We start from the raw sequence: 12,431 nt of genomic DNA on the forward strand, positions 1-12,431 counted from the left end.
GCCTGTGTTCCTGTCTTTATCAGTTAAGTCCTGTTTTCCTATTATTCCCCGTCATTCTAATAGCTCTGTAGTCTCTATCTTGGGTCGTCCCTTTGGCTCTAGCTGTTGTGTCTCCATTCCCCCGAGGTCCTGCTCCTAACGCTCCCTGTATAGGGGGTGACTCCATCTGGTCCGCTCGACCCCGGGGGCTCTAGAGTCACGACCCAGAGGGTCCACTCTTAGATTTCAGTTCGAATCCCTACAATCGGATGTGTGAATGACCCCATAGTATACCATGAGTATGTGAAAATCGGATGTGTGAATGGCCCCATAGTATACCATGAGTATGTGAAAATCGGACGTGTGAATAGCCCCATAGTATACCATGAGTATGTGAAAATCGGACGTGTGAATAGACCCATAGTATACCATGAGTATGTGAAAATCAGACGTGTGAATGGCCCCATAGTATACCATGAGTATGTAAAAATCGGACGTGTGAATGGCTCCATAGTATACCATGAGTATGTGAAAATCGGACGTGTGAATGGCCCCATAGTATACCCTGTGTATCTGAAAATAGGACGTGCGAATGGCCCCATAGTATACCATGGGTATGTGAAAATCGGACGTGTGAATGGCCCCATAGTATACCATTAGTATGTGAAAATCGGACGTGTGAATGGCCCCATAGTATACCATGAGTATGTGAAAATCGGATATGTGAATGGCCCCATAGTATACCCTGTGTATCTGAAAATAGGACGTGCGAATGGCCCCATGGTATACCTTGAGTATGTGAAAATCGGACGTGTGAATGGCCCCATAGTATACCATTAGTATGTGAAAATCAGACGTGTGAATGGCCCCATAGTATACCACGGGCATGTGAAAATCGGAATTGTGAATAGCCCTATAGTATACCACGAGTATGTGAAAATTGGAAGTGTGAATGGCCCCATAGTATACCATGAGTATGTGAAAATCGGACATGTGAATGGCCCTATAGTATACCATTAGTATGTGAAAATCAGACGTGTGAATGTCCCCATAGTATATGATGGGTATGTGAAAATCAGACATGTGAATGGCCCCATAGTATATGATGGGTATGTGAAAATCGGACTTGTGAATGGCCCTATAGTATACCATGGGTATGTGAAAATCAGACGTGTGAATGTCCCCATAGTATATGATGGGTATGTGAAAATCAGACATGTGAATGGCCCCATAGTATACCATGAGTATGTGAAAATCAGACGTGTGAATGGCCCTATAGTATACCATGGGTATGTGAAAATCGGAAGTGTGAATGGCCCCATAGTATACCATGAGCAGGGGCTGGCTGGCACTTTTCAGCCTGGGGGACAATCACAAGGCAGTGGCCCTCCAGTTGCGGTGCTTTTGTCATGTTTATCTCTGGCTTCTGCATTTAAGCAGCAGAGATAACAGGCTTTAAAAACAGGCTGGTACATAGATATGGGAACAGAACGGAGCTCGCTACATATATATGGAAGCAGAACTAAGCTTGCTGCCTGCATAAATACTGTAACAGAAGCAAGCTGACAACATAGACACGAGACCGGAACCAAGATTGCTACGTAGACAAGGAAACTGACCGGAGCTTACTACAGAGATATGGGAGCAGAACCTAGCTTACTGCAGAGATAAGGGAGCATAACCGAGCTTACTATATCTACTACAAGATACGGAAACAGAACCAATACATATCGTACCAGAATCTAGATTACTACATTGATACAGTACCAGAACCAAGGTTACTGCTTAGATATGGTACATAACTGGGCTTACTTGCAAACATACATACAACTCCAGAAATACGGACATGTAAACACACAGTATGGCAGGGGCATTGCTAGGCTCCTTAAAGCTCAAGGGCCCAAGCCCCAAAGTGCATGTTTCCCCATACGATCACCCTATAGCCATTTAAAATCGCAGGTATATACACTGCTCAAAAAAAATAAAGGGAACACTAGATATCACTGAATGAAATATTCCAGTTGTAAATCTTTATTCATTACATAGTGGAATGTGTTGAGAACAATAAAACCTAAAATGATCAACTTAAATCACAACTAATATCCCACGGAGGTCTGGAGTTGGTATGATGCTCAAAATCAAAGTGGAAAATGAAGTTACAGGCTGATCCAACTTCAGTGTAAATACCTCAAGACAAGGAAATGGTGCTCAGTAGTGTGTGTGTGGCCTCCACGTGCCTGTATGATCTCCCTACAACGCCTGGGCATGGTCCTGATGATGCGGCCAGTCCATAGCTTCAATGCCTTCATCTTTCAGGAACTGCTGACACACTCCAGCCACATGAGGTCTGGCATTGTCCTGCATTAGGAGGAACCCACGGCCAACCACACCAGCATATGGTCTCACAAGGGGTCTGAGGATCTCATCTCATTACCTAATGGCAGCCAGGCTACCTCTGGCGAGCACATGGAGGGCTGTGCTGCCCTCCAAAGAAATACCACCCCACACCATTACTGACCCATTGCCAAACCGGTCATGCTGAAGGATGTTGCAGGCAGCAGATCGCTCTCAACGGCGTCTCCAGACTCTGTCACGTCTGTCACATGTGCTCAGTGTGAACCTGCTTTCATCTGTGAAGAGCACATGGCGCCAGTGGCGAATTTGTCAATCCTGGTGTTCTATGGCAAATGCCAAGCTTCCTGCACGGTGTTGGACTGTGAGCACAACCCCCATCTGTGGATGTCGGACACTCGGACCATCCTCATGGAGTCGGTTTCTAACCATTTGTGCAGACCCATGCACATTTGTGGCCTGCTGGGGGTATTTTGCAGGGCTCTGGCAGTGCTCCTCCTGTTTCTCCTTGCACAAAGGCTGAGGTAGCGGTCCTGCTGCTGGGTTGTTGCCCTCCTATGGCCCCCTCCATGTCTCCTGGTGTACTGGCCTGTCTCCTGGTAGCGCCTCCAGCCTCTGGACACTACGCTGACAGACACAGCAAACCTTCTTGCCACAGCTCACATTGATGTGCCATCCTGGATGAGCTGCACTACTTGAGCCACTTGTGTGGGTTGTAGAGTCCGTCTCATGCTACCACAAGTGTAAAAGCACAACCAACATTCAAAAGTGACTAAAACATCAGCCAGAAAGCATTGGTACTGAGATGTGGTCTGTGGTCCCTACCTGCACTCCTTTATTGAGCGTGTCTTGATAATTGCCATTAATTTCCATCTGTTTTCTATTCCATTCTCACAACAGCATGTGAAACTGATTGTCAAAGAATGTGGCTTCTCCCTCTTTATCCCCATCGGCACACTGAGATCATGATTGTGTGGTCTTGATATTTGTCATGGCAATTCACGAGCAAATAGCAGCCTTAGAGCCTGCCGGCTATACTGACCTGTTAAAAAGTCTAAGACATTTAGGTTGTAAAAATCAACTTTTTCATTCCTATCATGCCACTTTGTATTAATTTCTGAAAAGCACCTGAAGGGTTAATAAACTATCTGTCAGCAGTTTTCAGTATGTCAGGAGGTGTTGTTTTTAGAATGGTATCAGTTTTGGGTGTTTTCCAATATATAGGACCCCCAGAGTCACTTCAAACCTGGATAGGCCCCTAAAAAAATTATTTTGTAAATTTCCTTAAAAAAATGAAAAATCACTGCTACATTTGTAAACCTTCTAAAATGCTAACAAAATAAAACAACATTTAACAAATGGTGCTGATGTAAAGCAAACATGTGGGAAATATTATTTATAAGGCTATGTGCCCACATTTCAGAATGTTTGCAGAATGGACTCCTTTTGCGGCCGAAATTCCGCAAAATTAATGAACATGCTGTGTTTTTTTCCACAATGCGTTTTTCACGGAAAAAAACTCAGCATGGGCACAACAATGTGGAATTCCATTAAAAATAATGGAAAGCGTTTTTTTAACGTTTTCACCGTGAAAAAACGCAAAAAAAAAAAAAACGCAACGTTTGCAGACAGCCTTAATGTTCTGCTATGGTATGGTTATCTGAATTACAGGGATAATCACTCAAAATTTGAAAATTGCTATTTTTTTTACATTTGTGAACATTCTGATATTTTTAATAAATAAACACAAAACATATCAACCTAAATTTATCATTATCATAAAGTATAATGTGTCACGGAAAAACAATCTCAAAATTACTGGGATTTGTTGAAGCGTTCCAGAGTTATTACTACATAAAGTGACACTGGTCAGATTTTTTAAATTTGTCTCTGTCACTAAGGGGTTAAGAAAGGATGCATAACAAGTCAAGCATTCTACGCCCCCTTCCCCCCCCCCCCCTGTTATGAAAGGCAATTCAGTACTACAATGGACATAGCGGTCAGAGCACATACAGTGATCTGACAATAACCCAAAATCATAGAACGAGCTCTGAGACGTGGGAACTCTGCAGACCGCAATCCCTAATCCTCTCCAAACAACACTAGAGGCAGCCGTGGATTGCGCCTAACTCTGCCTATGCAACTCGGCACAGCCTGAGAAACTAACTAGCCTGAAAATAGAAAATAAGCCTACCTTGCCTCAGAGAAATACCCCAAAGGAAAAGGCAGCCCCCCACATATAATGACTGTGAGTTAAGATGAAAAGACAAACGTAGAGATGAAATAGATTCAGCAAAGTGAGGCCCGACTTTCTTAACAGATCGAGGATAGAAAAGGTAACTTTGCGGTCTACACAAAACCCTATAGAACACCACGCAAAGGGGGCAAAAAGACCCTCCGTACCGAACTAACGGCACGGAGGTACACCCTTTGCGTCCCAGAGCTTCCAGCAACAAATTAGACAAGCTGGACAGAAAAAATAGCAAACAAATAGCAAAGAAAAACTTAGCTATGCAGAGCAGCAGGCCACAGGAATGATCCAGGGAAAAGCAAGTCCAACACTGGAACATTGACAGGAAGCCAGGATCAAAGCATTAGGTGGAGTTAAGTAGAGAAGCACCTAACGACCTCACCAGATCACCTGAGGGAGGAAACTCAGAAGCCGCAGTACCACTTCCCTCCACCAACAGAAGCTCACAGAGAGAATCAGCCGAAGTACCACTTGTGACCACAGGAGGGAGCTCTGCCACAGAATTCACAACAGTACCCCCCCCCTTGAGGAGGGGTCACCGAACCCTCACCAGAGCCCCCAGGCCGACCAGGATGAGCCACATGAAAGGCACGAACAAGATCGGGAGCATGGACATCAGAGGCAAAAACCGAGGAATTATCTTCCTGAGCATAACCCTTCCATTTAACCAGATACTGGAGTTTCCGTCTAGAAACACGAGAATCCAAAATCTTCTCCACAATATACTCCAATTCCCCCTCCACCAAAACCGGGGCAGGAGGATCAACAGATGGAACCATAGGTGCCACGTATCTCCGCAACAATGACCTATGGAATACGTTATGTATGGAAAAAGAATCTGGAAGGGTCAGACGAAAAGACACAGGATTAAGAACCTCAGAAATCCTATACGGACCAATGAAACGAGGTTTAAACTTAGGAGAGGAAACCTTCATAGGAATATGACAAGAAGATAACCAAACCAGATCCCCAACACGAAGTCGGGGACCCACACGGCGTCTTCGATTAGCAAAACGTTGAGCCTTCTCCTGGGACAAGGTCAAGTTGTCCACTACATGAGTCCAAATCTGCTGCAACCTGTCCACCACAGTATCCACACCAGGACAGTCCGAAGACTCAACCTGTCCTGAAGAGAAACGAGGATGGAACCCAGAATTGCAGAAAAATGGCGAAACCAAGGTAGCCGAGCTGGCCCGATTATTAAGGGCGAACTCAGCCAAAGGCAAAAAGGACACCCAGTCATCCTGATCGGCAGAAACAAAGCATCTCAGATATGTTTCCAAGGTCTGATTGGTTCGTTCGGTCTGGCCATTAGTCTGAGGATGGAAAGCCGAGGAAAAAGACAAGTCAATGCCCATCCTACCACAAAAGGCTCGCCAAAACCTTGAAACAAACTGGGAACCTCTGTCAGAAACGATATTCTCTGGAATGCCATGTAAACGAACCACATGCTGGAAGAACAATGGCACCAAATCAGAGGAGGAAGGCAATTTAGACAAGGGTACCAGATGGACCATCTTAGAAAAGCGATCACAGACCGCCCAAATGACTGACATCTTTTGAGAACCGGGAAGATCAGAAATAAAATCCATAGAGATATGTGTCCAAGGCCTCTTCGGGACCAGCAAGGGCAAAAGCAACCCACTGGCACGAGAACAGCAGGGCTTAGCCCGAGCACAAATCCCACAGGACTGCACAAAAACACGCACATCCCGCGACAGAGACGGCCACCAAAAGGATCTAGCCACCAACTCTCTGGTACCAAAGATTCCAGGATGACCAGCCAACACCGAACAATGAACCTCAGAGATAACTTTATTGGTCCACCTATCAGGGACAAACAGTGTCTCCGCTGGACAACGATCAGGTTTATTAGCCTGAAATTTTTGCAGCACCCGCCGCAAATCAGGGGAGATGGCGGACACAATTACTCCTTCCTTGAGGATACCCGCCGGCTCAGACAAACCCGGAGAGTCGGGCACAAAACTCCTAGACAGAGCATCCGCCTTCACAGTTTTAGAGCCCGGAAGGTACGAAATCACAAAGTCAAAACGGGAAAAAACAGTGACCAACGAGCCTGTCTAGGATTCAACCGCTTAGCAGACTCAAGATAAGTCAAGTTCTTATGATCAGTCAATACCACCACGCGATGCTTAGCTCCTTCAAGCCAATGACGCCACTCCTCGAATGCCCACTTCATGGCCAGCAACTCTCGGTTGCCCACATCATAATTTCGCTCAGCAGGCGAAAACTTCCTGGAAAAAAAAGCGCATGGTTTCATCACTGAGCAATCAGAACCTCTCTGCGACAAAACAGCCCCTGCTCCAATCTCAGAAGCATCAACCTCGACCTGGAACGGAAGAGAAACATCTGGTTGACACAACACAGGGGCAGAAGAAAAACGACGCTTCAAGTCTTGAAAAGCTTCCACAGCAGCAGAAGACCAATTGACCAAATCAGCACCCTTCTTGGTCAAATCGGTCAATGGTTTGGCAATACTAGAAAAATTGCAGATGAAGCGACGATAAAAATTAGCAAAGCCCAGGAACTTTTGCAGACTTTTCAGAGATGTCGGCTGAGTCCAATCATGGATGGCTTGGACCTTAACAGGATCCATCTCGATAATAGAAGGGGAAAAGATGAACCCCAAAAATGAAACCTTCTGCACACCAAAGAGACACTTTGATCCCTTCACAAACAAAGAATTAGCACGCAGGACCTGAAAAACTGTTCTGACCTGCTTCACATGAGACTCCCAATCATCCGAGAAGATCAAAATGTCATCCAAGTACACAATCAGGAATTTATCCAGGTACTCTCGGAAGATGTCATGCATAAAGGACTGAAACACTGATGGAGCATTGGCAAGTCCGAATGGCATCACTAGATACTCAAAATGACCCTCGGGCGTATTAAATGCAGTTTTCCATTCATCTCCTCGCCTGATTCGCACCAGATTATACGCACCACGAAGATCTATCTTGGTGAACCAACTAGCCCTCTTAATCCGAGCAAACAAATCAGATAACAATGGCAAGGGGTACTGAAATTTAACCGTGATCTTATTTAGAAGGCGGTAATCTATACAAGGTCTCAGCGAACCATCCTTCTTGGCTACAAAAAAAAACCCTGCTCCTAATGGTGACGATGACGGGCGAATATGCCCCTTCTCCAGGGATTCCTTCACATAACTGCGCATAGCGGCGTGCTCAGGCACGGATAAATTAAACAGTCGACCTTTTGGGAATTTACTACCAGGAAGCAAATTGATAGCACAATCACAATCCCTATGCGGAGGTAGGGCATCGGACTTGGGCTCATCAAATACATCCCGGTAATCAGACAAGAACTCTGGAACCTCAGAAGGGGTGGATGACGAAATTGACAGAAATGGAACATCACCATGTACCCCCTGACAACCCCAGCTGGACACCGACATGGATTTCCAATCTAATACTGGATTATGGGCTTGCAGCCATGGCAACCCCAACACGACCACATCATGCAGATTATGCAACACCAGAAAGCGAATAACCTCCTGATGTGCAGGAGCCATGCACATGGTCAGCTGGGTCCAGTATTGAGGCTTATTCTTGGCCAAAGGCGTGGCATCAATTCCCCTCAATGGAATAGGACACTGCAAGGGCTCTAAGAGAAACCCACAACGCTTAGCATACTCCAAGTCCATCAAATTCAGGGCAGCGCCTGAATCCACAAATGCCATGACAGAATACGATGACAAAGAGCAGATCAAGGTAACGGACAGAAGAAATTTTGACTGTACCGTACCAATGGTGGCAGACCTAGCGAACCGCTTAGTGCGCTTAGGACAATCAGAGATAGCATGAGTGGAATCACCACAGTAGAAACACAGCCCATTCAGACGTCTGTGTTCTTGCCGTTTAACTCTGGTCAAAGTCATATCGCACTGCATAGGCTCAGGTTTAAGCTCAGGTAATACCGCCAAATGGTGCACAGATTTACGCTCACGCAAGCGTCGACCGATCTGAATGGCCAAAGACATAGACTCATTCAAACCAGCAGGCATAGGAAATCCCACCATGACATCCTTAAGGGCTTCAGAGAGACCCTTTCTGAACATAGCTGCCAGCGCAGATTCATTCCATTGAGTGAGCACGGACCACTTTCTAAATTTCTGACAATATAATCTCCTGGCGCAAGAGAAAATGCCCAGTCCTGAGGGTCGCCGCGCAAAAAAGAAATAACAATCAAAACCTGTTGAACTGGATCACCAGAGGAGCGAGGTTTCAAGGCCAGAAATAATTTACAATTATTTTTGAAACTCAGAAACTTAGTTCTATCTCCAAAAACAAATCAGGAATAGGAATTCTTGGTTCCAACATAGCTTTCTGATCAATAGTGTCTTGAATCTTTTGTACTCTTGTCGAGAGCTGATCCACAAATGAAGACAGACTTCTAATGTCCATCGCTACACCTGTGTACTGAACCACCCAAATGTCTAGGGGAAAAAAAAGGCAAAACACAGTGCAAAGAAAAAAAAATGGTCTCAGAACTTCTTTTTTCCCTCTATTGAGAATCATTAGTACTTTTGGCTTCCTGTACTGTTATGAAAGGCAATTCAGTACTACAATGGACATAGCGGTCAGAGCACATACAGTGATCTGACAATAACCCAAAATCATAGAACGAGCTCTGAGATGTGGGAACTCTGCAGACCGCAATCCCTAATCCTCTCCAAACAACACTAGAGGCAGCCGTGGATTGCGCCTAACTCTGCCTATGCAACTCGGCACAGCCTGAGAAACTAACTAGCCTGAAGATAGAAAATAAGCCTACCTTGCCTCAGAGAAATACCCCAAAGGAAAAGGCAGCCCCCCACATATAATGACTGTGAGTTAAGATGAAAAGACAAACGTAGAGATGAAATAGATTCAGCAAAGTGAGGCCCGACTTTCTTAACAGATCGAGGATAGAAAAGGTAACTTTGCGGTCTACACAAAACCCTATAGAACACCACGCAAAGGGGGCAAAAAGACCCTCCGTACCGAACTAACGGCACGGAGGTACACCCTTTGCGTCCCAGAGCTTCCAGCAACAAATTAGACAAGCTGGACAGAAAAAATAGCAATCAAATAGCAAAGAAGAACTTAGCTATGCAGAGCAGCAGGCCACAGGAATGATCCAGGGAAAAGCAAGTCCAACACTGGAACATTGACAGGAAGCCAGGATCAAAGCATTAGGTGGAGTTAAGTAGAGAAGCACCTAACGACCTCACCAGATCACCTGAGGGAGGAAACTCAGAAGCCGCAGTACCACTTCCCTCCACCAACAGAAGCTCACAGAGAGAATCAGCCGAAGTACCACTTGTGACCACAGGAGGGAGCTCTGCCACAGAATTCACAATCCCTCCCCCCCCCCCCCCCCCGCCGCAGCCAGGTCTTGAATAGACAGTACAGCTGCTGGGATGGTGTGCAGCCCTGTGTTAATAATTAACCGGTCCATGGGGCAAATGCCTCTCTGCCAACCGGCCCAGTCCACCCCTGCCCATGCGCTGTATTAACCTGAGTGGAACTAGTCTACAACTATCCCCCAGAAAGAGGTAGCTCAAGCTTACATGATGAAGAAAATCTCCCAAGGTCTGACTCCATAGAATTTACTCAGGTGAAAGGAGACCTGGGGACTCTCAATGCATGTGATGTGAGAGCAGGGGTGAATTTTGAGGCAGCCACGATCTTCTGAAACAGTTGGAAGCGAACCTCACGGAATTCACCTCTGACCAAGTGGGGCAGTTAGAAAGTCCATTACAATGATATCAATGGGTTTTCTCAGCATGATTATGACTTCGGGTGCACTAAGGCCTTTCAACATGAGATTCCTACGGAGACTGAAGCCCCCATATATTGGCAGATCCACTCTCAAATGTACCAGAAAAGTCCCTGCTCAAATGTACCAGGAAGCTATCGCACATGTTGCAGAATGCATTGACGAGGGAGTAACCAAAGTCCCTGTACCATTGTACTAATTCGGAAAAAAGATGGGACGTTGAGATTCTGTGTGGACAACCGACGGCTGAATGCTTGTACCATGCAAGACTCATATGACCTGCCATGGATCAAAGAATCCCTCTCCGCCTTGGGTAAGGCTAAGTACTTCTCGTCCCTTGAACAGGCCAGTGGTTATTGGCAGGTTCCCATAGCAGGATATGACCAATTAAAGACATCCTCCATTCTTCCCATTGAACTAATTGAGTTTAACTGGATGCCTTTCGGGTTAAGAAATGCGCAGGGGACATTCCAATGCCTGTTGAAAAGATGCCTAGGAGATCTGAATTCTGAAACCACTCTAATATAGCTCAATTACATAATTATCTACTCTCTTAAATTTGAATAAAATCTTAACACGTTGGAAAAGGTGCTAGAGTGACTTCAGAGACATAGGCTGAAGATCAAACCTCAAAAGTGAACCTATTTCAGAGGAAGATTGAGTATTTGTGACACACAGTCTGCAGCAGAGGAATCTATCCTACCACAGAGAAAGCAGCCGCAGTGCAAAAGTGGCCTACACCCACAACATTAAGGGAGCTGAGAACTTTCTTAGGACTAGCCTGATACTATCGGGCTCCCTGCAAAAACTGAAGCACCATTGAGTGAGCTACTAAGAGGGACAGCAGGAGGGATTAAGAAACAACCAATCCAGTGGGGCCCTGAAGTTAGCGCTGACTGATGCTCCCATCTTGGCATATGCTGATTTCTCTGAGCCCTTTGTGATGTACACCGATGGAAGACTGTATGGATTAGGAGCAGTACCCTGGCCGAATTTTTGCTTTTTTGGCCTTTTTTTCAGAGAATATGAATTAAAACACCAAAACTTTTTTTCTCCACTCATGGTTAGTGGTTGGTTGAAGCTATTTATTGTCAAAATACTGTGTTTTCTCTTTGATAATGACAACCCAAAACATCCAAGTGACCCTGATCAAAAGCTCACATACCCTGGTGATTTTGGCCTGATAACTTGCACAGAAGTGACACAATTTGGGTTGAAAAATAGTTAGAATTGAGAGTCCTCAGTGGTTGATACCTTTTAATGGCTAACTGAAAAGATGGTAACAAATTGCAAGTTTTCAAGACTACATACGTCTCTTCATCAGGCAAAGACTAAAACAAATTCTGAAGAATCACATATTTATGCACAACATAGTATAGAAAAAAAAAAGAAAAAAAAGGGAAAAACCATGGATAAGCCAGGTGACATGAAGCAGAATTTTGGGGTTTGAATGGCTACTAGAGGTAAAATCGTCACCTGTGACCTGTTTGCTTGTAATCAGTCTGTGTGCATAAAAGCTGAGTGGGTTTCTGGGATCCAGACAGACTCTTGCATCTTTCATCCAACCACTGATGTTTCTGGATTGTGAGTCTTGTGGAAAACAAAAGAATTGTCAGCGGATCTACGGGAAAAGGTAGTTGAACTGTATAAAACAGGAAAGGGATACAAAAAGATATCCAAGGAATTGATAATGCCAGTCAGCAGCGTTCAAACTGTGATTAACAAATGGAAAATCAGGGGCTCTGTAAAAACAAAACCACGGTCAGGTAGACCAACAATGTGGTCCACAACTGCCAAATTGTTCGGGATGCAAAGAAAAACCCACAAATAACATCTACTGAAATATAGGATGTACTAAGGATACACTTGAAGAAAAATGGGCTGTATGGTCGAGTCGCCAGAAGAAAGCCATTACTGCGCAAATGCCACAAAGTATCTTGCCTAGAATATGCAAAACAGCATAAGGACAAGCCTCAAAACTTCTGGAATAAGGTAATTTGGAGTGATGAGACCAAAAATGAACTTTTTGGCCACAACCATAAAC

The sequence above is a fragment of the Ranitomeya imitator genome, chromosome 2, assembly GCF_032444005.1.
Source record: "Ranitomeya imitator isolate aRanImi1 chromosome 2, aRanImi1.pri, whole genome shotgun sequence".
NCBI lineage: Eukaryota > Metazoa > Chordata > Amphibia > Anura > Dendrobatidae > Ranitomeya > Ranitomeya imitator.